Source organism: Apium graveolens, chromosome 10 (genome assembly GCF_009905375.1).
Source record: "Apium graveolens cultivar Ventura chromosome 10, ASM990537v1, whole genome shotgun sequence".
In the NCBI taxonomy this organism is placed as follows: Eukaryota; Viridiplantae; Streptophyta; class Magnoliopsida; order Apiales; family Apiaceae; genus Apium; species Apium graveolens.
In genome coordinates this window covers 162,010,933-162,035,638 of record NC_133656.1, presented here as the reverse complement: position 1 = coordinate 162,035,638, position 24,706 = coordinate 162,010,933, and the positions used below count along the sequence as shown (strand labels likewise).

General features: G+C 36.4%; 1 non-coding gene across 1 annotated transcript; it reads left to right on the top strand.

Annotated features, from left to right (window-relative positions):
• The first annotated feature begins 4,181 nt into the window (after positions 1-4,181).
• LOC141694331 (small nucleolar RNA R71) lies at positions 4,182-4,288 on the top strand. The gene has a single exon (XR_012563647.1). It is a non-coding gene; the product is annotated as a small nucleolar RNA R71 (small nucleolar RNA).
• Positions 4,289-24,706: the final 20,418 nt, after the last annotated feature.

Here is a 24,706-nt window from a genome sequence, read left to right as displayed (position 1 = left end):
CAACTTTCTCTTGAATGCACTTGATCTCTTTATTAGACACTTCCGCTTGACCATTCATTTGCGGATGATAGGCAGTAGCAACACGATGATTCACATTGTAGCGCTACATCATAGAAGTGAACTTACGGTTGCAGAAATGTGACCCTTCATCACTTATGATTACTCGTGGCTTTCCAAACCTTGTGAAAATCTGCTTATGAAGAAAATTCAACACTACCCTTGTATCATTCGTCGGTAGAGCCTTGACTTCTACCCATTTTGAGACATAATCGACTGCCAGCAAGATGTATTGATTATTGCAGGATGAGAAAAATGGTCCCATGAAATCGATTCCCCAAACATCAAAGACCTCGACTTCAAGCATCACATTTAACGGCATCTCATCCTTCCTCGTAAGATTCCCCACTCTTTGGCAACGATCACACCTTAAAATGAACTGATGAGCATCCTTAAACAAAGTAGGCCAGAAAAAACCTGCTTGCAGAATACGAGCTGTCGTGTTCTCACCACCATAATGTCCACCATAAATTATGGAGTGGCAGTCTCGTAATATCCCCTCTGTCTCACAGAACGGGATACATCTCCTGATGATCTGGTCAGCTCCCTGTCTAAACAAATACGGTTCATCCCACATGTACCACTTCACCTCATGCAGAAACTTCTTCTTTTGAGCTATATTCATATTATGAGGCATTATATTGCTGACAAGATAGTTCACAAATTCTGCGAACCATGGCTCTTCCTCCTGAACTGCGAACAACTGCTCATCCGGAAAAGATTCATTGATCAATGTCTTATCATGTGAAGTAGACTCGGGATTCTCCAATCTAGAGAGATGGTCAACTACTTGATTCTCAGTACCTTTTCGATCCTTGATCTCTAACTCAAATTCCTGTAGCAAGAGCACCCAACGAATGAGTCTAGGCTTTGAATCCTTCTTGGAAACCAACTAGCGAATGGCCGCATGATCAGTGAACACTGTCATCTTTATCCCAAGCAAATAAGATCGAAATTTTTCGAAACCAAAGACTATAGCCAAGAGCTCCTTCTCAGTAGTGGTGTAGTTCATTTGAGCTCCATTTAAAGTCTTACTAGCATAGTAGACCACATGAAAGAGATCATTCTTGCGCTGCCCAAGAACTGCGCCCACCGCATAATCACTCGCATCACACATCATCTCAAAAGGCTCTGTCCAATCAGGTGCCGTAGTAACTGGTGCAGTTATCAAACTCTTCTTGAGAGTCTCGAATGTCGTCAAGCATTCATCATCAAATTTGAAAGGCACATCCTTCTCAAGCAAGTTGCACAATGGCTTAGATATTTTCGAAAAGTCCTTGATGAAACGCCGATAAAAACCCGCATGACCAAGAAAACTATGGATTCCTTTCACAGAAATAGGTGGTGGAAGATTTTCAATGACTCCCACCTTGGCTTTGTCTACCTCAAGACCCTTGCTAGAGACTTTATGCCCAAGAATAATTCCTTCACGCACCATAAAGAGACATTTTTCCCAATTGAGCACCAAATTAGTTTCCACACACCTTTTAGCACTACACGAAGATTATTCAAACATTCATCATACGAATGTCCAAAGACGGAGAAGTCGTCCATGAACACCTCGACATTATTTCCAATCATATCAGAGAATATAACCCTCGTACATCTCTGAAAAGTGGTTGGTGTACCACATAAGCCAAACAAAACTCTGCGAAAAGCAAACGTGCCAAATGGACAAGTGAAGATAGTCTTTTCTTGATTCTCTGGTGCAATACATATCTGATTATACCCCGAATAGCCATCCAGAAGACAATAACATTCATGACCGGTCAACCTATCAAGCATTTGATCAATAAATGGAAGAGAGAAGTGATCCTTCCTTGTGGCCTTGTTCAACTTTCTGAAGTCCATGCATACCCTCCATCCTGTGACTGTTCGAGTGGGGATGAGCTCGTTCTTCTCATTTGCTACCACAGTAATACCTCCTTTCTTAGGTACACATTGCACGGGGCTCACCCAAGAACTGTGAGAAATGGGATAAATGATTCCTGCATCCAGCCACTTCAGAATTTCTTTCTTCACCACTTCTTTCATGATAGGATTAAGTCTTCGCTGTTGCTCAACAGTCGGCTTACTACCCTCTTCTATCAGAATTTTATGCATGCAGTACGAAGGACTGATCCCTTTGATGTTCTCTATAGTCCATCTGATAGCTGATTTGAATTCTCTCAAGATCCTCAAGAGCTTGTCCTCCTCACTACCTGAAAGGTCAGATGCAATAATGACAGGTAAAGTAGATGCATCACCTAAAAAAGCATACCTCAAGTGTTCATGTAATGGTTTAAGCTCCAAGGTAGGTGTTTCCTCAATAGATGGTTTGAGCTTTCCTTCAGCATTTTTGAGGTCAGAAGTACCAAGAGATTCAAACGGCATGTCTAGCTTTCGCCTCCAAGGAGAAGCATTTAGATATTGTAGTTGTTCATTGCCATCCTCATCATCACTATCAAAGTCCCCCACTAAGGCTTTCTCTAATGCATCAGACAGTAGCATATGATCAAGTTCTGAAGTAACCGCACGATCAATTAAATCCACTTTTAAGCACTCCTCGTCTTCTGTAGGGAATTTCATTGCTTTGAATACATTGAATGTCACATCCTGATCCTGCACCCTCATAGTAAATTCTCCTTTCTGCACATCTATCAAGGTACGGTCTGTAGCCAAGAAAGGTCTCCCTAAAATGATGGGAATCTTCTTATCTTCCTCGAAATCCAGAATAACAAAGTATGCATGAAAGAAGAGCTTATCCACCTTTACTAGCACATCCTCCACTATGCCTCGTAGGTATGTAATAGAAGGATCAGCCAATTGTAGAGACATGTAGGTGGGCTTTGGATCAGGCAAATTCAACTTTTTGAAGATAGACAACGGCATCAGATTGATGCTTGCTCCCAAATCACACAGGCACTTGTCAAAAGACAACTTGCCAATGGTGCAAGGAATGGTGAAGCTACCTGGATCTTTAAGCTTTGGAGGTAATTTTTGTTACAGCACAACACTGCACTCTTCCGTTAGAGCAACGGTCTCAAGGTCATCCAATTTCACCTTCCTTGAAAGAATACTCTTTATAAATTTCGCATAACTAGGCAATTTCTCCAGAGCCTCAGCGAAAGGTATATTGATGTGAAGTTTCTTGAACACCTCCAGAAACTTACCAAACTGCTTATCCAACTTTTGTTGTTGCAATCTCTTAGGGAAAGGTGGTGGAGGATAGAGTTGTTTCTCCCCTGTATTACCCTCAGGCAGAGTGTGTTCAACAGTAGTCTTCCTTGGTTCCGCCGCTTTCTCCTTTTGCTTAGCTTCTTCGTCACCAACTTCAGCTTCTCCGTCTTTTGCTTTTTCAGTATCAGTAACTTTTACAGACCTTAAGGTAATAGCCTTGACTTGCTCTTTAGCTTCCTTCCTGCCAGGCACTTCAGTATCACTGGGAAGTGTGCCAGGTTGATGATTGAGCACTGCATTGGCTATTTGACCGATTTGATTTTCCAAGGTCTTGATAGAAACAACCTGACTTTTGCACAACAACTTGAGTTCCTCGAAATCAGCATTAGCAGGTGGAGCTGCACCTCCTTGTTGAGGATATGATTACCTTTGAGAATAATATTATGGTTGTTAGAATCCAGGTGGATTAACTTTTACTTACGCCTTGCTGATATGGTTGCTGAATAACATTCTGATTATTACTCCAGCTGAAATTTGGATGATTTCTGTTGTTAGGATGATAAGTAGCTGGCACAGGCTGCTGCGGTCGCTGATAATTGTTCACATACTGAACAGATTCATTAACAAGAGAACACTGATCCGTAGCGTGAGAACCTACACAAAGCTCACAGACCATAGCTATCTGATTGATTCCATAGGTGGCTAAAGAATCGACCTTCATAGACAGCGCTTGGAGCTGCGCTGCAATAGCTGTAGCTGCATCAACTTCCAGAATACCCGCTACCTTCCCAGGCATCATCCTTTGAGTTGGGTTCTGATGCTCATTTGCAGCCATAGTCTCAATAAGATTATAAGCCTCAGTATAGCTTTTGGCCCACAAGGCACCTCCAGCTGCTGCATCGAGCATGGGCCGAGATTGGGCCCCCAAACCATTATAGAAACCAGTGATCACCATCCAATCAGGCATACCATGATGTGGACACTTTCTCAACATCTCCTTGTAGCGCTCCCAAGCTTCGCACATAGATTCTGTAGGTTGCTGCCCAAACTGAGTAAGAGCACTCCTCATAGCCGCAGTTTTCGCCATTGGATAGAACTTCACTAGAAACTTCTGCGCAAGATCTTGCCAAGTAGTGATGGACCCAGCTGGTTGAGAATGTAGCCAGTCCTTAGATTTATCCCTCAGTGAGAATGGGAAAGCCTCAGCTTGATAGCCTCATCAGTCACACCATTATATTTGAAAGTACTACAGATCTCGATAAAATTCCTGATGTGCATGTTGGGGTCTTCAGTCGTAGCACCTCCGAAAGAAACGGAATTCTGCACCATATGAATGGTGCCCGGCTTGATTTCAAAGTTATTGGCCTCAATAGCCGGATGCATGATGCTTGATTGAATGTCATCAATTTTAGGCCGAGAAAAGTCCATAAGAGCTGGATTTGCCGGAACTATACGATCATCCATGATTACTGATTCTTTCTGCTCACTTTCTGTATCCGAATCTTCAAAATCACTCTTCTCCGGAATACCAAGAACTTCGTCTGTCTCCTCAGCCGTATCTAAAGTCCTCTTGCGAGTGCGAGAACGTGTTTGCATAAACGCTCGCTAAAGTACCTGAAACACAACCGGAAATAATAAGTAACTAGTCTTAATCAATGAGTCCTAATGACCACTGATGGTAAGTACATAAACCAAACAAATACGCCGAGTCCCCGGCAGCGGCGCCAAAAACTTGTTAGGGCGGAAAAATGCGCTAATTATACACGCAAGTATACGCGTTCGCAAGTAATATAGAATACTTTCTAGTTCGTTCCCACAGAGACTCAGACTAATTATGTTCAATTAACACTCACTCACCAATGTATAATTACTTCTCAATGTTAAGACAATAACACTTAGATTTGATTAACTAATTATTAACTACAATTAACTACGAGAATTAAGCACTTAATTGACACTTGAATTAATAATTTTAAACACACATGAGATCACAACTTCATTACTACTTCCTTTAATAGTTATTGTTATTACCCTTAGCATGTAACAATGATGATATTAATCGAATAACACGAAACTGATAAAAGCCAACTTTCATTGTACTAATACCATTCTACCAAGCATCCACAATTAAGATAGAAGTTGAACATGCATCAATTATGTTGAGACCCTATATATCTATAGAATTTGATAACATAACGATTTAAGCACAAGTTATTCCTTATGATTACACATGGCAAGTAAAATAGTTAGAGTTACCCACTAATCATGCATACATATACATAAACCTATGCTAGCATGGCAAGTTCTAAATCTCAAGATCCACCATCGCTTCACAAGAGATTAACACCCTATCTTATATGTTCGCGACCCACATAAGACGAATAAGCACAACCAATACTAGATATCATACAATCATCACACACTAAGGTATTAAACAACTAACTAAAGAATTCCATAGCAAATCCGTTACGACCCCATGATTACGATTAGCCCATGATCGAACTCATCGTCACCATGGGTTCATACGAAAACATGATAATAACACACGAGAATAATAACTAAAACTACTTATATTAAACCAGAGTACGTCACAAGAGTAAATAGGTTCAAAGTAAAGAAAACTAGCATCCAACATTACAACGAAATAAAGAATCACAAGAAAATATGCTTCCTCTTCGTTGCGATGTGCTAAAACGGTCTTCTTCCTTATCTCATTGCTCCTCGATTAATACTGCAATTCAACACTATGTGAAACGTCTCTGAAAACTACTTATATAGGAGTCCCACAAAACCCAGCTATCTCAGAAGTTGGAAGCATAACAGAATCAGGAGTCTAAAATAATTATTTTAAATTTCCGTCCCTGAGCGGCCGCTCAGCATTCCTGAGCGGGCGCTCAGCTTCCTGAGCGGTGCTGAGCGGGCGCTCAGACCCCTTCTGGAAAATGCTCTGTTTTTTCTCCCGTTCTTTGCTACATTCTGCTCCTATCTTCCCACTTGCAATGCCAAACACATGTCAAGGCTTATTATTGATGAAATCTCTCCACAAACGCCAGTAATACCCTGAAATGCACAAACACTAGAAAATACGCATCAAATACACAAAATACTTGATTTCAAGACATCAATTCAAGCCATTATAAGACGTTCTAAGTGGTATAAAATGCCACTTATCAGGGATATCATTTCAATGCCAACTTAATACCTTTTAAGTTGGGAGAATTTGATGTTGTCATGGATTGGTTATCAGAGAATAATGCTCAGATTGATTGTAAGAATAGGCAAGTGAGACTTCAGACATTAGATAGCAAGAAGAAGATAATATTTCGAGGGAGTAAGCAGGAAAATAAGTTCTTAACGATAGCTCAAACAAAGAGGTTATTGCGTCAGAATTGTGAGGCGTATTTAGCTCATGTGATAGACACCAGCAAAGAAGTGCCAGCACCAGAAGCAATTCCAGTTGTCAATGAGTTTCCAGATGTCTTTCCAGATGATCTTCCAGGATTACCTCCCGACAGAGAAATTGAGTTTGCGATTGATTTAGCACCCGGAACAGAACTAGTTTCTAAAGCTCCGTACCGGATGGCTCCAGTGGAGATGAAAGAATTGGCAACTCAGCTGCAAGATCTTTTGGAGAAAGGAGTTATAAGACCCAGTGTATCCCCGTGGGGTGCACCAGTGTTGTTCGTCAAGAAGAAAGACGGAAGTATATGACTGTGTATCGATTATCGGGAATTGAATAAGCTGACCATCAAGAACAAGTATCTGTTGCCAAGGATCGATGATTTGTTCGACCAACTGAAAGGCGTTGTATGGTTTTCTAAGATTGATTTAAGATCCAGATATCATCAACTGAAGATCAAGCCAGAAGACATTCCGAAGACCGCAATCAGAACCAGATATGAGCATTATGAGTTTTTGGTAATGACATTTGGATTAACAAACGCTCCAGCAGCTTTCATGGATCTAATGAATCGAGTATTTAAGAAGTATTTGGATAAATTCATGATTGTGTTCATAGACGATATTCTGATCTATTCCAAGATGGAAGAAGAACATGTAGAGCATTTAAGGATAGTATTGGAGACACTGCGACAGGAGAAATTGTACACAAAGTTTTCCAAGTGTGAATTTTGGTTAAAAAAAGTACGATTTCTTGGGCACGTAATTAGCAATAAAGGAGTGGAAGTGGATCCTTTAAAGATTGAAGCTATATCAACTGGGAGAGGCCAAAAACACTAACAGAAGTAAGAAGTTTCATGGGATTGGCAGGTTACTACAGAAGATTCGTACAAGATTTTGCGAAGATAGCTACGCCATTGACAAAGCTCACCAGGAAGAACCAGATGTTTGAATGGGATGAGAAATACGAGGAGAGTTTCCAGGAATTGAAGAACAGATTAGTATCTTCTCCAGTGCTAGTCTTACCGGATGATCAAGGAAATTTTATGATCTACAGTGATGCGTCATACAAAGGATTGAAATGTGTTTTAATGCAGCATGACAAGGTGATAGCCTACACTTCAAGATAGTTGAAACCACATGAAAAGAAGTATATAACTCATGATCTGGAATTGGCAGCTATAGTGTTTGCATTGAAGATTTGGAGGCATTATCGTTATGGAGAGAAGTGCGAGATCTACATGGACCACAAGAGTTTGAAGTATATCTTCACCCAGAAGGAATTGAACATGAGGCAAAGAAGATAGTTAGAACTGATCAAGGACTACGATTGTACCATCAATTATCACCCAGGTAAAGCAAATATGGTGGCCGACGCGCTGAGTAGGAAAGAAAGGTTAAATACGATCACTTCATCTAAGGAATTGATCAAGGAATTTGAGAAGCTTGAAATAGAGGTCAGTACCCTAAGTATGTCTACAGATGTGTTGTGTGCAATGTCTTTTCAACCAGAACTATTAGAGAAGATAAGAAGATGTCAGGAAGTGGTAATGAGCCATGAACAAGAAGAGTTAACAGGAGAAGAGTTAGGGAGTCAAAAGGATGATAAAGAAATCTTGAGATTTTCTTCCAGAATATGGATACCCAACGTAGCCGAGCTAAAAGATGAAGTTCTTCAAGAAACTCACAATTCTAGATATTAAATTTATCCCAGAAGTACGAAGATGTACAGAGATTTAAGAGAAAACTTTTGATGGCCAAGCATGAAGAGGGAAATTGCTGAATGGGTGAGTAAGTGTTACACTTGCCAACGAGTCAAAGCGGAACATTAAAGGCCCAATGGACTGATACAACCATTGGACATTCCAGAACGGAAGTGGGAGCATATTGTGATGAATTTTGTAGTTGGATTACCAAGGACTAGGGCAAATCATGATGCTATTTGGGTTATTATTGACAGATTGACGAAGTCAGTGCATTTTCTTCCTATCAGCGAGAGATTCTCATTGGGTAAATTGGTTCAGTTATATCTGAAAGAAATTGTGGTTCGACATGGAGTTCTAGTATCTATAGTTTCAGACAGAGATCCTCGATTCAACTCAACATTTTGGAGAAGTTTTCAAGATTGTCACGGAACTCATGGAACAAAGTTGAATATGAGTACCGCGTATCATCCGCAGACAGATGGTCAAAGTGAAAGGACGATTCAGACTATCGAAGATATTCTAAGGGTATGTGCGCTAGATTTTGAAGGAAGTTGGGATGAACACTTACCATTGGTTGAATTCTCCTACAACAACAGTTATCATGCCAGTATTGGAATGCCGCCTTACGAAGCTTTGTATGGGAGAAGATGCAGATCTCCAATATGTTGGGAAGAAGTTGGTGAGAGAAAGATTTTGGGTCCAGAATTGATCCAGCGGACAAAAGAGAAAATAGAACTCATTCGGAAACGATTAGTGGCAGCTCAAGATCGTCAACGCAAATATGCTGATCCTGCCAGAAAAGATATGGAATTTGAAGTTGGTGAAGCAGTGCTATTAAAGGTTTCACCTTGGAAAGGTTTATCCAGATTTGGGAAGAAAGGAAAGTTGAGTCCGCGTTATGTTGGCCCTTTTGAGATTTTGAGGCGTGTGGGAAAGGTTGCTTACGAGCTAGCATTACCACCTCACATGCAGAATATCTACAACGTGTTCCATGTGTCAATGTTGAAGCGTTATTTTCCTGATTTGAATCATGTGATAGAATACGAGCCAATCGAGATTCAGCCAGATTTTTCTTTCGTAGAGCAACCAGTGCAAATTTTAGATAAGAAAGAAAGAGTGTTTAGGAATAAGTCTGTGTCTTTAGTGCGAGTCTTGTGGAGGATCCCAAGGTTAAGGAGTTGACGTGGGAGTTGGAAAGCGAAATGCGATCCAAGTATCCTCATTTATTTTCCTAGGCTGATTCTGAGGACAGAATCTTGTTAAGAGGGGAAGAATGTAATAACCGGAAAAATTATGTGAATATTTTATGTTAAATAAATAAATATTATGTGTTTATAAGTTAAAATATTTATTGCCATGATATTAAATGTTATAACTGTTATTTGTGTTCCCGTGCGGACCAGAATTTTTTTTCGATTGATTAATATGTGTTTAAACTGCATTTATATGAATCGATCTGCAATTTGGACTCATATTTAATTGCGTCTTTATCAAGGTACCTATTTTATCTCGATGTATGGGCATTTGATTGTATTTTACGTGTTTTTGGAATTTTCTGTTCATTGAAGTATCGTTTTTGTTTTCAAAAACAAACGGACCGGGACCCCACCGGGACGTCAAACCCCACAAAATCTGTGTTTTTATTTTTATAAAAAAATTCGTATTTCAAATACCCAGTATTTCTGCATTTTAAATTATTCGCAATTTTTAAGAAATTTTGATACAAATTTTATATTTTATCATTTTTAAAATTATTCCCTGTAATTATTATTTTGGGGCCTAATTATTTTAATTAGGGAATAAAAACACCCTTAATTAATTTTAGGGGTGAAATTGTTGAAAACTTTGATCAATGTTTTTGGGAGATTCAGAAAATGGAGGTGATTAATACAAACTTTGATTAATTTTAGCCTGATTTCTTTATTCATTTTAATTTATCAAAAATTCAGAAAATAAGTCAAAAATCCAAGAATATCTTTGGGGGTGAAATTGTTGAACAAAACTTTGATCAATGTTTTTGGAAGATTGACTTAACCGTTTTTGTTGATTTTTGAACCAAATCAAAGCTTGTTTCGAGCTCTATCAGTTGATATCAATATCTTGATATGAGGTGAGGTGTTTATAAAAATCGAATTTTTGGGTGTTCTTGTTCTTAAGAATTCGTTTTTGAATTTTAAAGGATTATTTGATGATTTGGTTGATTGATTGTTGTTCCTGGAGTTCCAAGGATCGTTTTCATATATGATTTGTATGTTTTTTATTAGGATTTAGCTAAAACCGAGTTCTTGCTTTTTATAGTTTTTTTATTCGATTTTGTAGAATTTTGGTTAAAGGATTGTTGCTGCAGATTCTTGTTAATGATTGTGCTAATCTCAGGTTTTGTTTTGATACTTAGAACGTGATTTTTAGTTGAGTAATCATCAAGAACGTTTTTTGCCAAAAAATCTCTGAGCTCTCGCTGGCATTAATGGCAGTTCGTCGGCGGTCGAGTTCCAGGCTTGTATCTGCCAGTTACGGTTGAAATCGACCCGTAGGAGTCGAGAGGGATCGATTAATGGCAAGAACATGGGCTACCTGTACCTGGTTGGTGGCGCGGGGGTTCGCCGGAGGAGTGGGGACGCCGCCGGAATCTGGGTTCGTCCAGAAACCGGCCGGCTTCAACCCGACCCGGGAACCTTCCTCCTCTACCCGGTTGGGTTTTTAATCCTGACCCGTTTTTGATCTGTTATTTCCCAAAACCCAAACTTAAAATCTGTTTTTGTCTTTTCTTTTTAAAATTTATTTTGAAATTATTTTCTTATTTCCAAAAATCATTTATTTTATGTTTAAAAATCATTTACTTATTATTTTTAAATTCTAAAAATTATTTTCTTAATGATTTTAAATTCCTAAAATTATTTTCTTTTATTATCTTCAAAATTTCAATTTGATTTAATTACTTATAATTTATTTGATTTAATTATTTATGAATTTAATTAATTGATTAATTCATTTAATCAACTAATTTTATTTATAAATAGTTAAATAAATATAAATTATTTATAATTAATTCAGATAATTCTTAAAAAAAAAATTTTTTTAATTTTTTAAAGATTATATTCTTCTATTTAAAATCAATTAATATTATTATTAATTGATTTAATTCTATTTATTCTTATTTTATTCGTAATAAATAAACCGTTCATCCGTTTAATACGAAACGAACGTGTACAGACTCAGAAAAATATTATGCTTTCAATAAAAATATTTTTGAGGCTTAATTTCTTTTGTATCGCGAGGTCTTTTGATTTGCGAGTCAGTCTGAGTCGGTATTTGATCGATAAATGTGATTATTGACCCGATTTCAATTCTGAACGTACTGAGACTTATATTTTGAATATCTGACTTATGGGTTACATGAATTATGTGATTACGTGTTATATGAATACCATGATTATGTGCTACATGATATGCATGCTATCTAAAATGCCATGAGTAGTTATAAACGATCGGGTAGACGTCATGACGTATAGTTACGTCGATTGAGTTTGGTTCTGTCAATTAAGATAGTCCTTTTGTTTATAGAATCAAGTAGCAAGGAGTGCAGTCAAGGATTAGACGGAGTCAGTAGCCAACAGTTGTAAGCCAGGGTTATAGTAAAAGGTTATCAAGCATACCAGGCAAGTACCCCTACCTTCACTTATTGTTTAAGTGATGTTTATTTTGAATCCTGCTATGCAAATATCTATATCTTCACTTATCATTCAAGTGATATTGGCTCTGAACTCTATTATATCAGTTTCTATATTATTGTAAGTTCAGAATAGTTAGACGTTTTTACATTTCACTACAAATTACTCTATACAGTGAAACTTTGATTTGAGATCAGCGAATAACTAATTGTTCTAGTTATTTCGCCATCGGTTGTTGAGATAACTCTGGACCATGAGAAGTGGGGAGTTATATGGTTAAGGATGTCATTTGATTCGACTCCTTTGATTGAAAATTATTTTTATGGATTAGATGGTAGCGTAAGAGGCCGCGGCGGCGGTCCAGTGTGAGCTATGTATTATACTTGATTATAATACCTCGCTAGGCCAATATATGCCTTGGGTGCCCCGTTTGTTTAGTTGGATATGCTTCGGCATACCGGTGTTGCTCCGCGGCTGATCACCGGCGGCAACATACCGTCATTCGAGGATTCTAATCCAAAAAAAAGATTTATAAAAGGGTTGTTTATTATCAAAACTTATATCAGTTTTTGATACTGTTCAGGTATTGTTGTTTAGTTTTGCTCATCAGATATATTGTTGTTTTTGTTTTTAGTCATAAGCTATATACTGTTTGCTGAGCATTTCTTTCGCTCATACTTATTTATTATTCCGATTCTTTCAGCTAGGCCAGAGCAGGCCTGAGTTCCTGGTTTGATCAGAAGTCGAGTGCTTGTAAATAGTGTGGCATGTTTTCCAGGTAGATAGTTTATGACGCTTGAATAGTATAGAGGTTTGTAATAAAATTTGAATAGTTTGTAAAATTAAATAGACTTATGGCTTGCAATAAGATTTGGTTTGTATTAGTGTCTGTTTCATACTATAACCTGTGATCGATCCAGTTGCATGCAAGGGGTCATATTTATTATTTTATTCTGCTGTGTTTATTTTATTAGTCAGTGACCCCCAAATCTATACCCCGGATTTGGAGGGCGTCACATTAACGGTATGAGATGAAGTCTCGTGAAAAATATCATAATCAGATAAATCAGTGACAATTGAATCATGAGTAGTTGTAGAAGATGGTGAAATATCATAAATAGCAGATTCAGATGAGTCAATGGCAGTAGCACTGGGTAAGAATACATCAGTAAGAAAAGATGGATTATATGATCCAGATGAACTGGAATGATAAGTAAAATGGGATTTATAAAAATGAACATCCCTTGACACACTTACAGTATGATGAAAAAAATCATAAACCCTATATCCTTTCTGGTTATTAGAATATCCCAAAAATATATAAGCAGTTGCTCGTGGATCAAATTTAGATATGTTGTGGTTAAGAGTAGACACAAAGCATAAACAGTCAAAAGTCCTTAAATGGTCTAGTGGAGGTTTTGTTTTGTATAATCTAAAATAAGGTGTATAAAAATTAATACTCCTAAGTGACATTCTGTTAATGAGATAAGTGTCACAAAGAATAGCATCTCCCCAGAATATATAAGAAAGTTTAGCATGAAGGAATAAAGCTCTAGAATTATCATGAAAGTTCATATGCTTTCTCTCCACAACACCATTTTGTTGTGGAGTGTAAGCACATGTTGTTTGATGAATGATGCCCTTTCTAAGAAATAATTTTTTACATAATCCTGTAGATAAATCTAAAGCATTTTATGTCCTTATAGTTAAGACAATAGCTTTGAATTAATTTTCAACAAACTAGAAGAAAGATTCTAGTATAGGACCAACATCAGATTTATATTTCAAAAGATGTACCTAGGTGAACCTGGTAAAATCATCAACAATTGTGACAAATTGATTACATCCAGTCAAAGATTTGGTCATATATAGACCCCGGAGATCAACATGTAATAGTTCAAAAGATTTAGAAGTATTAATACTACTAACAGGAAAAGAAAGTCTAGTCTTCTTAGCAGCATGTCACATTTGACAAATACATGAATCAATACATGTTTTGATAGGTAAATCGGAAACAAGAATTTGATATGAGAGAATGGTAGATGACCTAGTCTGAGGTGCCAAGTTTTAACTGCTTCAACAGATTTAAGATAATCAAGGCCAACTGAAGTAGAAAGAGATAAATTTGAATTCTCCACACTATAGAGGCCGTTTGTGATTTTACCAAGATGAATCTGAGGCCTTTTCTGAAAAAGGCCCTAAAGAAAGCAATTATCAGCAGTAAAAACAACTTGTCAATGTAAGTCTGTACTAAGCTTTCTGACAGAAACTAATCTGAAGTGAAATTCAGGGACATGCAGGGCTTTGTGCAAAGTTATTTCATCATTTAGCTTGGCAGATCCTATATGCAAAACTTTGACTTTAGTTTCATCATGTATAATTATATAACTATCAAGTTCTTGAATAGATTCATATTGATCAAAAGTATCCAAATTATGACATATATGATCAGTTGCCCACTATCTATTATCCATTTCTAATTAAGATTAGATAAAAGACAGTATGTACCTGCTAATAAGGCATGTTTAGGCTCAGTTGAAGTAGAAGCAACATTAGACTGTTTTTTGTATAGCTCCATCAATTGATTATATTGCTCCAAAGAAACAGTTGGACAATTATCAGAATTAGAGGCATTTCCTTTTGGATCATTTCCATTTGCCTCAAGAGTATGTTGAGATAGTGCTGCAAACTTCCTAGTATCATTCTTAGCCTGAAAACCTGGTGGATAGCCACGGAGCTTAAAGCACCTTTCCATATTATGTCCAGGTATTTTGCAGTGGTTGCAGAAGTAATATGGCTTAACTCCATTTCTGTTGAATGAATTAGGAATAATATTTCCAGCATAATTCCCAGCATTATTCATTCTGGGAAACTCAGTAGCATTTGTCTTAGTATTGAAGTTCCTCTGAGTGTTGAACCTCTTTCTGTCAGCATAGAAAGCCATGGTCTCTGTTTGGTTAGTCAGCTGAGACATCTCCTCGTGTCTCTCTTCTTGAATAAAAACTCTGTAAGCCTGAGAAAGATTTGGTAATGGATGCATCATCAAGATTTTTCCACACACAGTTGCAAATTCTCATTAAGTTTCATCATAAACTGAAGCAGTCTTTGATCCTCATGTTGCTGCTTGATTCTCTTGGACAAATCATATGTACATTTAGTGCAAGTATAATGTGGTAGAGGACTAACATCACTGATTTCATCCCAGATGATTTTGATCTTAGTAAAAAACTCAGAAACAGAGTCTGAACCATGTTTAATGTCCAACAGTTGTTGTTCAATACAAAAAATTTGTGCATAGACGCATAACCATATAATCCTTTTAAGTCATCCCAGATTTCTTAGGCAGACCTCATGAACAAAACACTTTTGGCAATTGTTTCATCTAGATTAAACAACAAACACAAAATAACCAAATCATTGCACCTAGGCTAGAGTTTATGATCAGCAGAAGTAACATCTGGTTCAGGTATAGCACCGTTAACAAAACCTAGCTTATTCTTTGCTGATAAAGTAAGCATCATTGAACATTTCCAGTTATGAAACCCTACACCAGAGAATTTAGTAGAAACAAGCTGTGTTGTTAAAATATCTGATGGATGTATGTAATATATACTAGAAATGTCCTGATTTAGTGGCATATTATCATGATTATTTGATGATTCAGTAGCCATGAGAAATCGTGATTTTAGTTGATTGTTATGAATCAAGTATAACAATCAGATTTAACAAGAAAAAAACTATAAGTTTCACTGAGGTAATTGATCGAACAAGTGATGTGTAATAAGATGTACACAAAATTTGATCAATTTATAGGCAATGATTGATGATCACGGCAAGAAAGAAAATCATATCAACTACAAATTAATCTATAAACTAAAGAAATGATATGATGATCCTCAATCAACAACTGGTAATCAAATCTAAACGATATGATCAACACAAGAACTGTAATATTCTAACTACGATGAAGATTATGATTCGAAAACACCCGATAAATCTCAGGCGAAGATAAACGTATGAAGTGAATCAATGCTTCAACATCAATGGAGATTTGGGTTCCATGACCTAATTTTGCTCTGATACCATGTTAACTTTGGTGGAGAAGACAAGTAAAAACTCTGAAATTTATTCATTTATCAAAAAGTATCTTACAAGCAGAGTGGAGCTTCTAATATATACAACTATCCAAGCTTTAATCTATTTACAAATAGGTGGGAAAAATGGTTATAATAGAATGGATGATGTGGCGATGAGTCATGAGCTTGATGTACTACTAGGTTGCTGATGTGATGTTGACCGTCTAATTATATTTCCATTAGGAAGAAAGTAGGGGATGTAAGTAGATGTAGTCAATTTTTATATTATAATTTTTTTATTATTTTAGGTAAATTTTGAAATGTATAAAATTGAATGAGACATCTCAAAAATATAGAAATGAATGACAACCAATATATCGAGATTTGATTTTAAAATTGATTTGCATGTAACTGTGCATGCAGCAGTGAATAGTGATGGTCTGCGCACGAAATTTTATACGATCATTTGTGTATCAATTTCGTGTGTTGTTGATATTTTCTTAAAATCCTTGTAAGATCCTGTTTCTCTCAGAATTAGCATAAGCTGACCAGCACTAATCAATGCTAATACTAGATAGAGCTTTATGACATACTCCCTTGTCCCATTCATTTTTATATATTTTATTTTTGGGATATCTCCTTCAATTCTATATATTTTACAATTTATTAAAAATAGTAAATATTTTATAATATTAAAATTAACTACACCCACTTACATTCACTACTTTTTCCCGCTACATTAACTTTATATATTAAATATCGATTGATCCCACCACTTCATCCATTCTTCTTACTTTTTCTTACAACATTCCACTTTTTCTTAACCTCCGTGTCCAAAACCAAACGTAAATATCTCAACGGGACAGAGGGAGTATTAAAATTAATTATGTGTATCTACTATAATCGAAATTAGGAATTTAAGGTCTCAGAGCCTGCATGACCCATTACTTAAATTTATATATTCACTTTAATCGAAATTAGGAATTTAAACTCTTAACCAGTTGAGATACGGAGAGAGTTAAAACTTATGATACAGTTTTGATATTATAATTTTACTGACGGGGAATGGGGAATAATTAAATTAATTTGTATATATTTTATATTATTGTGTAGATTTAAAAGTAACTATAATTGATTGGGTTGTTAATTTATATTAAGTGTATTTATTATAAAAATTCTAGAAAAATAATAAAAGGATTTGTTTGCTTCAATTAATTATGCTAGTAAATACTTTTAGGGTTCAGTGTTATTCGGAAATTACTTGACTTTCAAGTAATTAATTAGTTATATAAACACTTATAATCCTTCTTTGCTGAGTAGAGCTGAATATTATTATTTAAATATGCGAATTTGTGTATTTCTTACTGATTCTACGCGAATATAGGCTTTATTACCCCTTCTTTTAACTCTTTTTCCACCCTTTCTATAAAACCAGCAATTTCATACACGACATGAAAATGACACAAAAATTACGGGTTTGAGTTGACATTTTTGGTAAACGGATGAATTTAGGGGGTTGTATTTAATTGGGATTTGAAGGATTTTTATCGATTTTGAAAATCATGAGGTATTTAATTTGTATTTTAAATAATGCTTTAAAATATGATGGTATTCAACAAGGATTTTAAATAATCTTTTAAAATCTGAGTGTATTCAATTTAGATTTTAAAAAGTCAATCAAAATTTGTTGATATTCGATTTGGATTTTAAAAAATCCATCAAAATATGATGGTATTCAAAAGTCCATAGATTTTATTTTATTTAAAAAAGTTGTGAATTTTGATGGATTTACTAGTACATTTTTAATATTTTGAAATCTCTTCAAAATATATGAGATTTTGTTAGATTTCTAAAAAATGCCAAAAAATCTGCAAGACTTTACAAGATTTTTGGATCAACTCCATCAAAATCCGCAAACAATTGAAAGCAGCAAAAATCTTTTAAAATCCATAGATTATTAACAATCGTTTAAAATCTGAAATAAATACACCCCATTAGTGTCGATTTTCAGTCTACCTTTGGGTACACGACACGAAGCGAAAGTACACGTAATAAATAAATATTTAAAATGAATTTATCAAAATTATATGAATACATATATCTTATAATAATATATACATATAATTTTTATAAAATATAGATACAAAATAGATTCAAATTTAAATTTTACAAGACTTGACTTCACTATAGTTTTTATGACTTATTGACTTAAGACTCGACCAGTAAAAATTTAATATTTAAATATATATTAAATTTGTTTTTATTTTTGTTATTAATTTTAAATTATACAAAATACGGCACGAAACATACATGAAATGAAGGTACACGAACACGAAATAAAACGAATCATAAACTATTTAATTTTGGGTTTGACATTCATAAATAAAACACGAAAATACACTGGACAAAAATACACGCAACTAATGAATTAACAGTTCTACTTGTTGTCTACATCATTTACCATTATAATTAAGGGTGAAGGCGAGTCGGGTTGGGTGGTTTAGAGGTAATAAATCGAACCAACCCAACTAATTCGGTTTTTAAAAAATGAATCCGTTTATCAAAAAAATTATTTTCAACCCAACCCTACCATTTATACATTGGGTCGGGCTGGGTCGGGTTGGTTCGGGTTAAAATTCGAATAAAATTACTTAAATATTTTTAGGAGTCAAAATTACAAATAAGTTTAATCAAAAGTTGAAGTGTACCTCATAATTTAACAGAAGATAAATATTATTGGATACTATACGTACCATGTACTCTTCTTGTTTAAAGTCAATAACTTATGATGTGTTATCCGTAAAATAATAATTTTATTTTGGATATATAATTTATTACAATAAATACATAAATTAAAATTTCAAATAATAATACTATAATTATAAAATAGGGTTGGGTTGGGTTAGTAAGAGTTTAAATTTTTTGAATTTTGACCCAACCCATTATATTCGGGTTGACAAAAAATTAAACCAATTAAACTTGGGGTTTTGGATAGTTCGGCTCCGTCGGCCGAAATAAGGGGCGGGTTGGGTCGGTTTTGCGGTTTGGTCGGTTTTTTTTCACCCCTAATTATAATAGAAAAATTGATATAATTAGCCTATTTATTGTAAAACTGTACATAAATAACCGGTTTATAAAAATTGGCCAAATATGGCCGTTTGTATCTGCCATTACGAAATGCGTAACAGAAAACTAATATAGGACATACTAATTAGACCACTATCTTACTTAACTTGTGTTAAATAATATAAAATATAAAGCATAAAAGTATATGTTCACGATAATCGAGTAACTTTATCTCAATCTCTCATTTAAGTTAAAATTTGAAAATATCATATTACGCAATTATAAGTAGGGTATATTATTAATATTTTATCAATTACTCCATTTGACAATATGTAATCAGTATTATTAAATAATATTTATTCACAATACTTCGTTGTGATTTGCGTTATAAGTTAAAAATGAATATAATACCCCATTTCAGATTGTGTATTAGATAATACCCCTCTGTGACTTGCGTATTCGATCGAACATAATTGGCCAAAATTCTGAAATCGGCTATTTTTGTTAATATTTATAAAAAACGGTTAAAGTTGGCCCTTACCCATTATAATATCAGTTATCACAGCAAAAAAGTCACAAACTGTATACACCAGGACTAGTAGCAGGTTTAACACTACTCTTGAGCATTTGAGCGTGCTTTACTTTTAATCATCGTCATGAGAAGGGCAGGTCCCCTTGCTAATTGCTATTGTACGATTATATTGCTATTGTCATCATTTTTTTCCTTCAAAAGCCACAACATTTTAACGTTATTCGTACCAAGAACCGGTCTATCTATTAATCACCCTGTACATTTAAGCTTTTTTTTGACCAAACGTACTTGCTTTTATTATATAGAATCAATAATCAAATCATCAGAAATAAAGTCTGGAGCGGTATCAATCCACTCACGGATGCCTGACATAAAATGAGTAGCCCTTGCTAGGCTATGAGCTACCTCATTCGCAGACCTGTGAACAAAATCTACTAGCACTGTATCATAGTGCTTAAACAATGCTATACAATCTAGGATAATGGAATGAAAGTATGCTCGTCCTTGAACACTTTTACATGCATCCGCTAGAGCCTTAGAGTCAGTTTCGAATATGCATCGTCTATAACCAATATCCTTAACCCATGATAAAGCTTCTTTTAAAGCAATAGTTTCTGATTCCCGTGGCTGATATAGAGCTGTAATTTTCTGATTTCTTGCACGAACAAATCTGCCCTGATCGTCCCTTATGACACTTCCTATCCCAATACACCCAGCATCCATAAAAACAGCAGCGTCTGTGTTCACTTTAACCCAACCCTGGTTTGGTGGATTCCATCCTCTCACACTTACAGTTGACATCACCTTGTACTTATGGGCATCCATTCGGCTTTGCTTCCATTCCTGCAACATGTTCATCACCATTTCTCGTACTCCAAACTCAGACACACTAATCGTATCCCAGAGCCACCTATTTCTTCTGTGCCAAAGACTCCAGCAGACCATTACTATTAATGCCAACCTCTCTTTTGTACACCTACTAAAAATTTGCTGAATAAACTCGATCACATTTCCCTCATAACCCTCTGAACCCACTTCATTTATACCCACACTTTCCCAAACCGACCGCGCAAATGGGCAATCGAACAAAACATGAGTTGCATCCTCATTATGTACTAAACACCAAGAACATCTAGGATCAATTTGAGCTCGCTTCATGACAAGATTCATAGATGTTGGTAAAACATCACTACACACACGCCATATAAAAGTTATTACATTTCCTGGTAAGTCTAAATCCCACAATTTTCTCCAGAAAATTGCTTGTGGCCAACATTGTTCACCTACCAATCTTCTATAACAACTCTTGACAGAAAATAAACCATTTTCCTCTAGAATCCAAAACCACGAGTCCTCCTCCCCATTTCTTGAGAGTGGAATGCTCTTAATTAGATTAAGATCTCTATCATTACATATATCTCTTAGTACATCTTCGTCCCATCTATTTTGGTCCAGTTCCATTAAGTTAATAACCTGAGTATGCTCCAATTCTGGAGGCATTGCAGTTGTCAAGTATCCGTTGTTTCGACATGGTAACCATGGTTCCCTCCAGATACTTGTGTTTTCACCATTACCAATCTTCTTCCTACTTCCCTGCCCAACAATTTCCTGAGCCGCAAGTATACTTCTCCACATATAACTGGGGTTGGTACCCACTTTAGCTTGTAAAAAATTACAATCAGGAAAGTACCTTGCTTTCATGAGACTTGTAACCAATTTATTTTCATTATTCAGTAATCTCCACCCCTGTTTCCCTAACATAGCAATATTGAACTTGTTTAATTCCTTAAAACCTAGCCCCCTCCTTCCTTGGCACCGCATAATCTGTCCCAAGCCAACCACATGATCCCTTTACCAGAACCTCCACTACCCCACCAGAATGCATTCATTTGACGTTGTATACGAGTGCATACTTCATTCGGGATTAGAAATAAATTCATCCAAAAATTTGGTATAGTCTGAGCTGCAGTTTTAAACAGTACCATCCTTCCTCCTTTAGATATCGACTTAGTCCCCCACCCCTGTAATTTTTGACTAATACGATCGCTGAGAATCTTAAAAACATTGTTCTTTTTTCTCCCAATGTGCATTGGTAAGCCTAGATAATTACCAGGTGTAGAGACTTCATTGACCTGCAACACCTCACACACTTGTACTCTATTTACACTTGTAGTATTTGGACTAAAAAACCACACCGGACTTCCCAAAATTTATAGCTTGTCCTGGAAACTTTTCATACCTCAATAGAATTCTCTTCATTATTTCTGCTTCAGATCTATTTGCCTTGAAGAAAAAATAGCTATCGTCAGCAAAAAGGAGGTGTGAGATAGTTGGTGCACATCGAGCAATGGTGCAGCCATGTAGCAGACCCACCTCTTCATGACTTCGGATAATTGAGCTCATTCCTTCTGCACATAATATGTATAAATAAGGGGATATAGGATCCCCTTGTCTAATACCCCGTTGCGGTTGTACATCACCAAATACTTCCCCATCGTGAACAAAACTATATGAAACTGTCTTGACACAAGTCATTATTCGATCCCTCCATGTGCTTTGAAAACCAAATTTCTCCATCATTGCTTCTAGAAACTTCCACTCAAGCCTATCATAAGCTTTTGAAATATCGATTTTCAAACCCACCACACCATTCACCCCCTGTGTTTTTCTCCTAATATAATGGTTAAGCTCAAATGCGATCAAAGCATTATCTGTAAGCAGTCTTCCCTCTACAAATGCACTCTGTTGATCCGATATCACAGATGATAAACAACTTTTTAATCGATTAGCCAATACCTTAGACAGAATTCAGAATAAGACGTTGCACAGTGAGATTGGTCTTAAATCCGACATTTGTTGAGGTTGTCTTATTTTTGGGATAAGACATACAACCGTACGATTAACACCCTACGGTAACTCTCCTGTACTAAAGAACCTTTGACAGAATCTCACCACATCTCCCCCGACAACACTCCAGTAAGCTTGGAAAAATCCGGGATTTAAACCATCATGCCCCGGTGATTTATCCGGGTGCATCGAAAACGCAGCACATTTAACTTCCTCATCTGTAACTGGCTTGATAAGAATTTGATTTTGAACCCTCGTAACCTGCTTCACTCTATCCCTTTCTGATAATCCATCAGTTCCTGCAGAACTTTGAAATAAATCTGAGAAGTACTCTGTTATCACTTGTCTGATCTTTTCTTTATCTTCCTGCCATTCACCATCTGCATTCTTTAAGCTTGCCAACTGATTCCTTCTTTTTCTTCCCGATGCATACTTATGAAAGAATTTCGTATTTTGATCACCTTCTCTTAGCCAAAATTGTTTGGCTCTTTGTTTCCAATATACTTCCTGTTTTTCTAGCAACTTTAAAAATTCACTCCTAGCTTCATTATACATCCTGACTCCATATTCATCTCTTCTCGACCGGAATTTTCTCATGTCATGGCTATATTGCTGGATTTTGATACGCAATTTCTTGACTTTTCCCCCTCCCCATTCCTCAAGCTTTAAACAACAGTACTCTATCTTCTCAATAATATTAAGGCCTTCAACTTGCATCCAACTTTCCTGAACTATTCTAAGACATTGATCTTCTCTAATCCAAACATTTTCAAATTTAAATCTCCTAATCTTTGGGACATATATCATCCTATTAAGCTCAAGGAAAATAGGTAAGTGATCTGAGGTCGACACCTCCAAAACTTTTACCTCAGCTGATGGAAACATATGCAATTTGCCAATCCCCTATCCAATCTCTCCTACACCCAAGCTGTACTACCTCGTTGTCTTTCCCATGTAAACTCGCTACCGGTAAATCCCAAGTCATTCAACCCGCATTCAGCAACAACCTTTTGAAACCCTTCCAACAATACTCGAGGTTGTAATCTCCCTCCTTTTTTCTCATGATCAAACATAAGATCATTAAAGTCCCCGAGTACACACCATGGCAATTGCGATTCTCCAGCTAAAAATTTAAGCATCCCCCATTATTCCAATCTTCTATGCTTTTCTGGACAGCCATAAAAACCCGTATATCTCCATCTTCCTATTTGTTCACACCTCACTTCACAATCTATATAATGGTTGCAACTTCCTTTAATTTCTACCGCACCCTTATTTTTCCACATTAAAGCTAAGCCTCCTCCATGCCCTTGCACATCAACAACAAAACAACCAGCATAATGGATTGCCTTACACAGATCTTCAATTTTATTTTTTAAGACTAATGTTTCTGACAAGAAAATTAAACTTGGCCTTAACTGACTCACGATTTCCTTAAGAAATCGAACTGCTCGTGGATTGGCCATTCCACGACAGTTCCAGGCTAGAAAACTCATAATTCTTGGCGGGTCTGGAGTCAAGAACCCGCCCCTTGTACATTTTTTGGATCAGTTAACCCATTCAAACATTCCTCATTTTCTTGCATAGGCCCATCTGTTTGTATATGTATAAGCCCAGGGTCCAAAGTAGTTTGTTCCTTATCCACCCGTTTTCTTTTATTTTCCACAATCACATTTAACTTTCCTTGATTCCCGCCCCAATTTAATATATCACCTTCCTTGTTATTTGCTTCCTGATTCCATGGTGTAACAATAACTGCACAATTATCTCCACTTTTTTCTCTCATGATACCGTCTACCTCCGTGAATTTCGCTGCCTCATCCTCCCTTCCATTCGCAGCCGCCTGGTTCTTCATACCTCCATCGTACTCCGTCCAACCTCCACCACCTTCGACATTTCGTAACCAGCGTGCTCCAGCATTCTGTTTACCCCCTCGATTTGGTGCCCTTAGCCAAACTCCATACGCACGTTCAATCTCCTTATCTGGGTTTGCATACACGACATTGCAATCCCTTTCTGTATGTCCTATTATCCCACACACAAAGCAAAAATTTCCCATCCTTTCATACTTAAAATTTACCCAACTCCAACTCCCTCCTTCTCGTTTAATTTTTATATGTCTCTTCAAGGGTTTCAAAATATTCAAAGTAACATGAATCCTAACAAACGTCTTCCACAAGCCATCAAAGTTCC